Source organism: Poecile atricapillus, chromosome W (genome assembly GCF_030490865.1).
Source record: "Poecile atricapillus isolate bPoeAtr1 chromosome W, bPoeAtr1.hap1, whole genome shotgun sequence".
NCBI classification, from domain to species: Eukaryota; Metazoa; Chordata; class Aves; order Passeriformes; family Paridae; genus Poecile; species Poecile atricapillus.
Window position 1 is genome coordinate 46,845,252 of NC_081288.1, and position 12,546 is coordinate 46,857,797.

A 12,546-nucleotide genomic window follows, 5' to 3' on the forward strand; every position below is an offset into this window, starting at 1 on the left:
GAAAAGCTGGGAGACAGACAAAAAGGTATCTGCAGTCACTAATTCTGGAGTGGATTTTTATATTCTGAATGTCAGTCTGCTGCACACTAGACTGGTGTCCAGTCAAGTATGTGCCACTGAGTATGGACTGGTCTTTCTCAGTGAGGTAGGAAACTTGGCACATATGGTTTTCTCTGGAAAACACCGGTTTCTTCAGGCCAAATGAGAACAAGAAGTGACATAACATGCTACCCTGAGGAGTCTTGTGATTAAAGTAAATTGCATGGTATAAATTAGCAAAGAGGAATGAAATTACATTACATTACAAAGCTGATTACAGCTCTAACCCTCATGCTCCAAAGACCATGCCATCTGAAGATGTTAGCTTTTCCCTTAACTACCAAATCATTTACACCAGACTTCAGACATCTGGTCTGAGCCAGACCATAAAAATAAGAGCAGCACATCTCAAATCCTTACTGCTGAAATGGGATCTAGAAGACTTAAATGATGAGTACAAAGCTATCTAAGAGTAGCCAGTGGAAAATACAAGACAAAAAAAGCCTAAACTCACTACTTTTCTCTTTTGTTGATGCATATTCCATATATTCGTATATATTCATATTTCAGTACTTCATATACCAAGTTCAAGAACTGAGAGCATATTTCAAGCCCTCTGAGTGTGTTACATATATTCATGATTTAAAGCATACAGTGTTTCCTTGATGATTTCACTGCTCAAAATAATTTCTGACTTCATAACATTTTATTTATACAATTACTTTGATTCTCATTGTTTGAATCATAACTGTATTGTTCCATTGTAGTTAGCTTTCCTACAGTTGGAACTGTTAGGTTCAGATTTTATTTGACTTTGAATTGCTAGCTTCATAAATTTCCAATAAAAGGCTAAAATCCTGCAGAGTTGTTGTTTACATTCAAGGCTGCAATATATGTTCACCAATCATGGATAGTATGAAGTAACCTTAGATGATAAAGTCTCTTTCTTCTCCTTGTGATCTGATAGTCTCTGGTCACTTTGTTCACACTGAAGTGGGGAAAAAGACAGCTACAATCCTGGATATTTGAATCTCTCCTCACTTACAGATAAAGGAAGCTATTTCTTTAAATGCCCAAGTCAAATTCAAAATGGAGCAGAGTTCTATGTCAGAGAAGAGGCTACTTTTATTCTACTCAGTACAGATAAAATTTAATTTCAAAATTAATGCAGACATGCATATTCCTGCACTAGAGCTGCATTGTCACTAAGAATCCTTGACTATAATTTTGGTGTCTTTGGTCTTAAGGTAAATTCCTAGTGGTGCTGCTACTGAAAAGTGCCAGGATCAACCATAACTGGCTTCTCCACACAAAGCTTTGAGCTGTACCAAAGCTTGGGAAATTATATTGGAATACATGAGGAGTTCAATGTGCTTTCCTTCCCTACTCATGAAAATTGAATTAAAATTTTTAAAACACAGAGAACCATATTTCTCAAAATAACTTGAGAAAAATATTTTAATATAAATTATTATTGTGGGTTTTTATATTTTAATGATTAAATGAAAATGTTGAACCACTAACTTTCAAAAATGGAAGATGAATACCTAATATCAGTGTGAGACGAAGCAAATGGTGAAATCAGTAATAACTTTGGCAATTTTTTTGGTTTCCCATCTTTCTCTAGCAGTCACAACAGAGATGTCAGTGAAGCAATTTGTCTCTTCGCTTTTCAGCCACCTCCTCCATTGTACAGCCTGGCTTGCTGTCCAGGCTTGAGCAGTCTGGAAATGTAGATGAGATCATCAGCTGGCTTTAGCAGCACCACTGTGGTGGGCTCAGCTTTTATGCTGGGCAGGGAGGTCTCCACCTGAGTCCTGCAGCAAGACAGCCACAGTTTAGTGCAGTTTCTGTTGCCAGATGTGGATGCTGGACCAAGCCAGACCAGTTCCATAACTCCCACCATCTCCCTGGCCAACCCATGGCCAGCCCATATGAGCTGCATGTGAATTTCTATACAAAGTCTCTGGGAAGAAAGGCACCCTGGGAAGAGGTCCTGTTCTCCATCACCAATCAATCTTTAATTAACCTCAGAAGGAGGAAGAAAATCATAATTTAGGAAACCTGTTTGCAACTGTCCTATGGCAGAAAAGCAGTCAATGCTGCTCCGTTGCTTTCATTTGCTCACCAAGAGTAGAGATCAGCCCTTCTGTCCCCCTGGAGTCCCCAAGCAGGTCAGGGTCATTCTTTGTTCCCATCACCTGCAAGCACATACTGGTAAACATCTGAATGATGTCATTCATCACACATAGGAAATTTTCCTTTTTTCCAAAGTAGAAAGAATTTTTTATTTCTACAAAGTGAAATAAAATTACTAACTTTATCAGTATTTCTTTTGACTAATTTATCTGTTTTCCATTTCAAGCACCTGTGTGAAGCTGTATTTCAAAGGGACAACACACACATCTTGCAGGGTAGCTTCTTTTCAAATTACTTTATTGGAAAGCATATAGTTTAGTCATTTAAAGAGAAGTAAACTCTGCCCATTGAAATAAAGGGGTTCTTTTTAGAAATGTGTTTTTGCCACTTTCAGAAAGCTCACCAAATTGCTATTTATATCTACATTTTATTCTTCCAATGGTACAAAATGCAGACAATAATAAAAGCTCCTTACCTACTAATAAAGTTTAATATAGAGATATTTCAAATGCAGTGTTCTGGGTTTGCAGCTGTAAGCCTATGAAAAGAAGTTAAACAATTATTAAATAAGCTGTTGAGTTGTTGATACCTGACCCCATATTGGTTCATAATTTACACTGAATTATGAATTAACTTCATCAGTCAGATGAAACATTAATTACACAAGTAAATATTTCAGGGCTCAAATGAGAATGAGAAATCTCATTCACTTTCCAATAAAATCGTTGATCTGTCAGTACTGGAATCTCAGCCACTGAATGAATAAACTCTTTGCTTCTCATATGCAAATATTCTCTTTCTGTGATCTAATAGATTAGAGAGGTTTTCTTATACATAGGTTTTCCAAGGTCAAAGATTAATGACAAGTTATGATAAATATTATTAGCTAGATATGACATTTAACACACATTAATGTAATTAATCTTTTAGGACACATAGGTAAATTGTGGTGTTTATTATACAAGGATGCATTGCAAAGTTATTTCATACATGGGGGATTTTCAAAGTCCCGCATGATGACATTGATATAGTGCTACTACTCTGTTATAATCTTTGTATATTATTTAAGTGTAACAAATACTTCATTCACTGCCTGCCCTAAACTTTGCATTTGATGACATTCTTGCTGCTGTGTTAATATCGGGTCTATTAAGCTGGACCTCATGGTCCATTACCCTTTCTTTAGGCCTGACCCCATGAAGTTTAAGGGTCTTGAGCACAGTGTGAAAAAGCAAAGGGTTTCACTCTCACCCAAGAAGCTCATTAGGACTTTATAGAAACACAAAAAATACTCACACAGTACCAACATTTGCACTGAGGGGTACTCACCAGACAAACAGCCTGGTGTCAGGAGGTGTTCATTGTTCTCTTTTTCCAGGCCTGCACACCAATTTAGCAGGCTAACTAAAGGGATCACTCATTTGTAATCCCCCATTTCAGCCTTTGTAGCAGAGATTCATTTGCCAGCATCTTTTAACTCTGCTTCCTTGAAATTTCCATTTCACTTAGGACAGTGTATTTGAAATCAACTGAAATACACTGGCTAGGATTACACTTGCCAAACGCTACAGTGGGATTTGGAGGCTGTCTTTGTTTGCTGCCTCAAGGCAAGCAAACAGTGATTCACAGTACATCTTTAAAAGACCTTTTTGCAAATCATTTACTGACAGAGGGCCAGGTTCTGCTTTGTTTACCTGCCTTGAATAATGCTCCCTTTCTCCTAGATCGTAGCTGATTTACTGAAGGAGTAAGGAACTACATAAGCTGCAGAGGGCTGTCAGAATCTGACCCTAACCAAGATAAGAATAAGGAACTGCTCTCTCTTCTGCCACTAACGAAACAATTTTTTTGCTTCTTGGGCTGGTGTCTGTCTGTGCACCTGTCTCCACAAAGCGTCAGCATCTTTGGCAAATATGCTGTGTGCTGTTAGCGGCTGATAGCACAGTTCACTATAGCTTTGGGTGCAGTGTAAAACATCTCCCTAATGATCAATAGATTAAGGCTTTTGCAGTATTCAGTCTCTGAGCACAATGATGTAGGTTGTGTCTCAACCATATTTTAAAGGGGTTTTCTTTTATTTTTAAGACTCTGACATGAAACCCCGAAGTACTGATTTTTAAATCATTCCCGTTTTTTTGAAAATTGATGCTCATTGCCTTGGGCAGCAGCAGCCAGCTGTCTGGGTGGTAACCTTTGGTATACTATTCAGAACTTCCACACCTCCTGTAAACACAAGAACAACAGATCTGCAGACCAAAGAGACTCACTTTACACCAAATCCAAAGGGCTTTTTCCTTCTGGAAAACAGAAAAATTGTGTAGATAATTTCTTGCGGCAAAAAAAAATCCTTTCAATATATTACAATAAAGTATCTTTACATCAGGAGAAATAATTTAACACGCTAGCCATTTCTCACATTCTTTGTGAGATGTTTTGCTCTAAGAAAGGGAAACTGACATTAAAATAACTACAGCTTTGGGTTTGGCCATATGTGAAATCTGAAGAAAGGAAATTGATTGCACATAAATGGCATTTAGGTGGGTATTACTACTATTCCCTCATGTTGATATATATTACACTACGCAATCAGTGGAGAAATATACAGCAAGAATTTGTTAATTAGTTTCAATTAAAAACAACAGAAAAGTAGCACTGCATGACATCTGTGTATTTTGGTTATGAGCAAAACTAGTTTTGTTCGTCTGTGTATAATTTTTCTGCTTCAGAAAGAGCTACCATGTAAGTCAATTTGGTGCCATCAGTGGATATGATGTAAAAGAAATACAAACAAAACAGTCTGCTAAGGAAATATCATATCCCTTCAGATTCACCAGAATGGATTTGGGTCACTGTTACAGTTCAGGAATGCCGTACATTTTCTGACAAATAAGTTCACGTTTAGTTCTTGGTCACTGAGCCCTGTCTGGAGTATTATGTGGGATTTATTCCCTACTACAACCTAGTATAGAAAAGCTTGTTTGTCAGCCATTACAAAGCTAAATCCTCAAATCTCTATGGCCACAGTTTGGTTACTTTTTAGTTGCTGTGCCATCTCTGTGTCATTTTCTTGACCCATAAATTTACATATCTGGGAGCTTCTTAGCCCCAGCCCACAACTGTTTCATCTCAGTTTACCATTAACTAAAATAGTGAATATAATATTGAAAGGCATTACAGGGGGAGATGAAGAGGCCAATGAAAAATTCTGCACCTCATTCAAAGGCAATCCAAAGGCTAAGTGGAAATGTTGAAAAGGATGCAATCAGATGAAGTAGAAATCACCTGTCATCTGGGTCACAGGTAGACTAAATGGTGATTTTAGGAAGACAGCAGCCATCTACGCCTTTTCAGTACCTTCAGCAAGTGACAGGGCCAAAGGACAAACATGAAACCAGTTAACAGCAATTTCAGCATAGTCTGTAACAACAGCATGTCCAAAATGGCTCATGTGAAGACTCATTTTGTCTTCATTGCAAAGTCACTGAGTTTATCCTAACAGCTTTTCACAGACAATTAGATTGATCTGATACTACTGATATTTGGATTCAGGAAGTTGCAGAGCCAGTTACACAATTGATTTTGGCATCTCTGATTTGGGCATGCAGAGATGGGAGCTTGAAGGGGCAGTGTCATTTCCACAGTGAATGTCTGACTGTGGCCTAGTACTTTGGCCTTTGGCCTCCAAATTTATTTAATCTGAGACATGGTCAAGACACTGTAAACAGGAAGGCTCCTGAAGCTATCACATCAATAATCTGTAAATTTCACTTTGTTCTCTCACAAGCAAAACAAACAAACAAATGTAAAAGCCATTCTTCCAGCTGCTGTTGTTCCTAAATACAATGCAGAGGAAGAGTTAGGTCAGCAGTTAATTGAATGGAGTCCAGTAAAAACCGTTGCTTTTTAATAGCAAATTTATACTGCTTGAAGGCTTGTTAGATAAAGTGTAGCATAATAATCAACTATAGGTCATTGACAATTTTAATATTTCCTGTATGGATTTGTTTGCATTCTTACACAGGCAGAGGCTGTATGTAACATAATCTTGCAACATTTTTCAGGATAGTATTTGTATTTTAGATGAAATAATTTCTTGAAATAAGTGGCATCTTTACTTTGGGTCCTATTGTGTTCACCAGAACTTCATGCCCAGGTGCCTGGGGCCAAGTCCTAGGTGAGGTGGGAGAAGCTAAAAAAATAGCTCTATCTGATAAGTAGTGCTCAACTTGAAAGTTTTTTTCAGACTTACTTGAAAGTAAGGCCAAGACCCACCTGGAATTAAATCTTGTCAAAGATGTCAAGGACAACAAGAAGAGCTTCTTCAAATACATCAATAACAAAAGGAAACCAAAGGATAATGTGGGCCTATTACTAAGTGCAGGGTAACAGAGGACACAGAGAAGGCCAATGGGATCCTGGGCTGCATTAGGAAGAGCATTGCCAGCAGGGCACAGGAGGTGATCCTGCCCTCCACTCAGCCCTGGGGAGGCACATCTGCAGTGCTGTGTCCAGTTCTGGGCTCCTGAGTGCAAGAGAGACATGGAGCTCCTGGAGTGGGTCCCACAGAGGGTGACAGAGATGATCAGGGGAATGGAGCAACTCTCTTATGGGGAAAGGCTGAGAGAGCTGTGTCTGTTCAGCCTCAAGAAGAAACAACTGAGAGGGGACTTTATTAATGTCTAGCAATATCTGAAGGGAGGGTGTCAAGAGGATGAGGCCAAGCTCTTCTGAGTGGTGCCAAGAAATAGGACAAGAGGCAACATAAGGAAGAACTTATTTACTGTGCAGGTGGCTGTGTGCTAGAACAGATTATCCAGAGAGGTTGTGGAGTCTTCCTGCAGATATTCAAGATACTGTCTGGATGCCATTCTGTGGAATGTGCTCCAGGATGGAGGTTGGACTAATGACCCACCGTAGTCCCTTCCAATCTTACCCATTCTGTGATTCTGTGAAATTGAGGTTTCTAAGCACTCTCAATGAATAGTTATAATATACCTATGGTTGTATATGAGTATAACTCATACTGACTTTTATGTCTGCATATACAGCTCTTTGTACAATGGACCATAACTAGCCAATCTCTTGATGTTCCAATTATATTAACACCAAAAATGTAAAACTAATATGGTATAGTAAGAATTATATAACAGTGCTTAGCATAACTAATAGGGCAACCAGAGTAACACTTTCCAGTGTTAATTTTGTAAAAAATAAACCAGATGTGCAGCACTTATAAAGGCTCATATATGGATCATATATGAAATTCAACAGAACCTCAAACAATGGTATGGTCTCATTCAATTATATAGGAGTAGTGGATATTCTAGTGTGGTATCAAATGGCAAAAACATCACGAAGGCAGGTTTAGATAAGAACAAAGAAAAGGATGATTACATGAGATTTCAAGTGAAGAAATTAAGGCATGAGGTGCAAAGATTGGGCTAAAGTCTAACAAGGGCGAATGGTGCTGGGATATTACAAATGCATCTTCAGGATGAGTTACTATACTAAAATACAGCTATGGGTTTGATATCTAGGATAAAATCAGAGAGGTAACTGGACTTTGAACCAAAACAGCATAATATTTTTTAAGTTGGACACAATAATAAAAAACCCCATGCTGCCAGCAGCTGATAGGTGTCAAAGAAAAGCCTGTAAGTGACAAGAGAAAATCCTGTAGCAGTGACTGGCAAAAATGTATTTCAAGTAGCTTGAAAATAAAATGCCCTCCTGTTAAAGATGGCATGAGAACAGTCAGAAAACCACGGAGTCATAAATCCTGAAAGTGACGTATTTTGTGATCACTTCTAACCTTCAGAAATTGCATTCCAAATTTGGGACACTATCAGTTCCTACGAAAGAAAATTTCAGGGGAGTGTTTCCCCTGGAATGTGTAGATGATTTTACTGTTTCACACTGATTACTGTGAAACTTGGTATTTTAGCATCAAATCAAGAGACGATAGTAACATAATACAAGTTTTCAGTTTTGTTAAAGAACTAGGCAAAAAATTATTCTTGAAAAAAATATTTTCAAGAGAGTGTTTTCCAACTAAAACCATTTCGTCAGCAAGTGTTTGACTAGCTGTAATGACTCTTATATGGCAACATTAAGACGTTATTTTCTTCTTCAGAGTACAAAGTTAGATGTTTAAATGACATGCGTGTTTGGCAAAGAAAGAAGAAGTAATTGTATACAAAGGAATAGGTGCTATGCAAATACCTGGCTAGATTACAATCTACCTTAATTGAGTAATTGATCACATCCTTTTGACTTCTGTTTCAATGAGTTAAGAAGTGGATTTAAATAGAGGTCACTGGGTGCAGTAATTTTCTTATAGGTAGTTAATGCAGAATCAAAGTTTATGTGCATAGGACTGACAGAATGACAAACAGTGATGGTAAAGATGTCAGAGTGCTTTTCCCCAGCAGCAACATTTCTTTGCAACATTAATATATATCTCCTAAACAATTTCTTCTTGTTGGCCCAGTGTTTCAGTTAAGTGATCTCCCAAACACGTGCTACCTAGGTGTAATTTGTTTTATTAAAGAAAAACCCAGAAAACAACAAAAATTGTTTCAGTAATTACTTAGAAAGATAACTGGCAAACATGAACACACTAGTCAATATGGATATAAAGGAAAATTGTGTTTAACTAACACGATTCACTTCTTCATGGGAAAGACAATGAAAACTGACAGGTGTGAAGTAGGAGACATCCTAAGTTGACTATGAGGAGGCATTTTGATTTAGCATCACATAAAAGATTGATATGTATCATAAGTAAATGTGGTATTGATGGTGGCATCTTACACTGGGGAAAAATGGTTCCCTAAATGAGATAAGAGAACAATATATGTAAGTTATAAATGGATATAAATGTAGGGGTGGCATAAGAATTGTAATGAGAATTATGTTTAGAATTTCCTTCAGTAATATATACTCCTTGAAAAATGCACACTTGTGCAAACTGGAAAAAATTATAAGCTTGAATTCTAGTGAAAAGAAAGAAAAATTATGTTTGAAATATAGATATTTTAAAGTAATCAATCTTAGGCCATATTTATTGTCAAAAGTTATTTTTGCATTTCTGAAAAAATAATTAGAGAAAAGGTTTTTTAAAGTAATTACAGACACTCAAATAAAATACTTGCTACCTGTAAACATTTGGGAAAGGAAATATATTCTTTGCTATTTGTTTTCTTGAAGATCAAAATGTAAATGAACAGCTAAAGTTTGATATGTTAATTTGGCCTTAATTCAAAAGCAGACAGGCAAAGAATGCAAAAGACACAGAGCACAGGTAGTAACACAGAGAATCTCATATATGAGGACCTTCTACAGAAAAGACAACTCTTTCTGTGGCAGCCTGCAAGGAATAAAAATAAAAAAATAGGGTCTCTTATATACAGACCTGTATTTTCACCATAGCATAGTTTACACTTACAGCCCTGCACCTCATGATACTCAGAATCTCATCACTCTTAAAATATTTAAGGTATAATCTTAAGTGAAATCTTATCTGTATTAATGTATGCTTGAAATAAGGGTCCATGTCAGAAAAAAGACATCAGTACACCAAGACAGTGAATGCTATTATTTGAAAATTATTCCTAAAATAGAGAATGATCTTTTCACTAATTTTGACTTATGAATTTTCTAAGTGAAATTCCCAAATTGGACAAGACCCATAACAGAGATTAGACAGAGATTTCATTTTTATATTTGTCTTCATTAAGCCTGTGTAACTCTATGGTTAGGACAAAAAGTAGCAATGCTGGTTCACATAGCTTATAAAACAGTTAATTTCCAAGGAAAAAAGTGACTATATTAGTTTTTGCCATTATTAGCTCTAGCAGAAATCCTTGGAAGTTTTAATCATACAGTTTCAGCCAGATCCTTACCAGACACAACTTTTGAAGCATGCTTATACACCCCTCTGTGTATGGCATTGATCCAAACAAATTTCTCACCAGCTTCTGGGCAACTACAAAACATGTATTTTCATGAGTTAAACACCTCATGGGCTCTGAGTTCTCATAGACTATGGAAGTCTGTCACCCCAAGGCAGAGGTCGGCACCCCAATGTCTGTCACAGGCCTAAGCCTTCACTGGAGCACATATGTAGGATTTGCTTCACCAAAATTTCTCTAAGTGTCCTTTTTGTTCAACAGAATCCAGGTATGTATAATGGATGGAAAACCAGATTAAACACAGTAGTTAGGGCCTCCTTTAGCCATAAGACATCCAGTTACAAGATGATACTCATTTTTATGCTTTAGCCAGGTGTACAGCTAGTCAGCCTCAGGTCAGCTAATGCTAAGCCTAGAAGCAATCCCACAGCAGAATGTGAGGAGTCACCCACAGGTCACAGAGTGGGGCTTTTCTTAATGCCTTCTCTCTTGCCCCACAGACCTCCTAGTCCTCACTGTGCTCATCTTAAGTGCCATGGCATGTGATACACAAGATTAAAAAAAATTTTAAAAAGAGTATTTTGGTTTAAAAAGGGTTATCTGAAAAAATAGGAATTAATATTTTTTGCCTAGAAGATGCCCAAATACACAAGGACTTGAGGTTTTGTGGATACTTGTCTTATCATAGTACAGGGACACATAAATAAAGGTTCAGAAAGATCTAGAAATATTGTTTCTTCACTACCTTCTCTCAGCTCAGGGAGCTTTCTCTTGAGGTCCAATATATACTGTAAAGCCTGTTATATGAAATACTCACAATTATAACTAAAAATTGATTTGATGTTGCAGCACAGTTTACACAGACCTGCCATCAGGAACTTTGTTCCTGAACACTAGAATAAACTCATAGGATAATTCAGGTTGAAAAGGCCTCGGGATAGGTCCAATAGTCAATAGTCCAATCTCCCGTTCATAGGAAGGTCACTTCTGAGTTCAGACCAGATTGCTCACAATTTTATCTGTAGGTCTTAAAAATCTCTGGGGATGGAGACTGCACAGTCTCAGTAGTTTCTACCACTTCCCGATTGCCCTCATGGGAAATTTTTTTCTTTCTATCCAGTCTGAATTCCTTGTTTCAATTTATGACTGTTGCCTCCTGTTCTCTCTCCACACTCTGCTATGAAGAGCCTGACTCTATCTTATTGCTAACCTCCCCGGAGGTACTGGAGGACTGTTGGTTGCCCCCTGAGGCCATCTGTTTCCAGCTGAACAAGCCCTTCAGTTTCTGCTCACTAGGAAAGTGCTTCAGACCCCAATCGGCCTGGGGACAATGCTGAACTCACTCCCCGTTATCAATCTCTTTCTTGCATTGGTGTGCTCAAAACTGGATGCAGTACCTAGATGTAGTCTAACAAGCATGGAAGAATGGGAAACAAATCCCTTCCCACAGCCCAAAGGCTTCATCCCTACTCACACCTAAGGCAGCCTGGCTGTCCTTGCTGGGCCTCCAGGGTGGGCCATCCCTGCAGAACTGCTCCCCAACCTGGGCTGCTGCAGGGGTGCTTCACTCCCGGGGACAGCACTTCAACTTTCCCCTTGCTGAATCTCACAAGGTCCTGTTAACTCCTGCAGTTTCCCAGACTGTCCTTTTGGGGGATGGTTGCAACATTTGCCTTTCTTGACCTTCTCCAGTTGTTAGGGGCCTTTAAATCTCTAGGACCTTCCAAAGACAACAGATAATAGAGAATCATGTTTTAAACATGAGGACAGTTAAATGTAATTTGCTCCTATTTGTTCCAGAAGAAAAAAAAAAAAAAAATTAACAATTTTAGGAAGACATCGTTTTGTTAAAAGACCTCAAATGCAGTGGGTGAAATCTAGGCTCTCTGGAAGCCTCTGACAAAGATCTTGTTGCCTTCAGATGGAAATGTAATGGCATTTATAGTTTGGTTAGGGCTTGGGTTTCCTTGCTCTGAAATTTCTGAAATTTCAAAGTAAATGAAAGCAACTTTTATTTTTTGAAAGGTACCTCTATTTGCTCCAAGCATAACTCAAACCCCTGACAATGGAAAGACTACTTTATTTAGGTTAGATTAGATCAGATCAGATCAGATATTTAATATGAAAATTTCTGTAATTAATTAACTCTGTTAATCAAGGGAAAAAAAAATCTGCAGGGAGCTTCTTGCTGCTGTACAAAGCTAGGAGTGTGTCTACTGTGTCTTTGCTATTAGGTATTATTTTAATGGCAAGAACAGAGGAAATTTTTAGGAGAGATTAAAATGATGCAACAAGTCCTTTTTTTCTAATTAATCTCAGAAAACTATGCATATTTTACTGCTGCAGGAACACTTGGGCAAAACGTATTTATTTAACTTAGTCTAAATCTAAAAGTTACTTTATCTAAAATTGTCTTTCTACCTGACAATCAAAGAATTTGTGTGTTCCTGTAGGG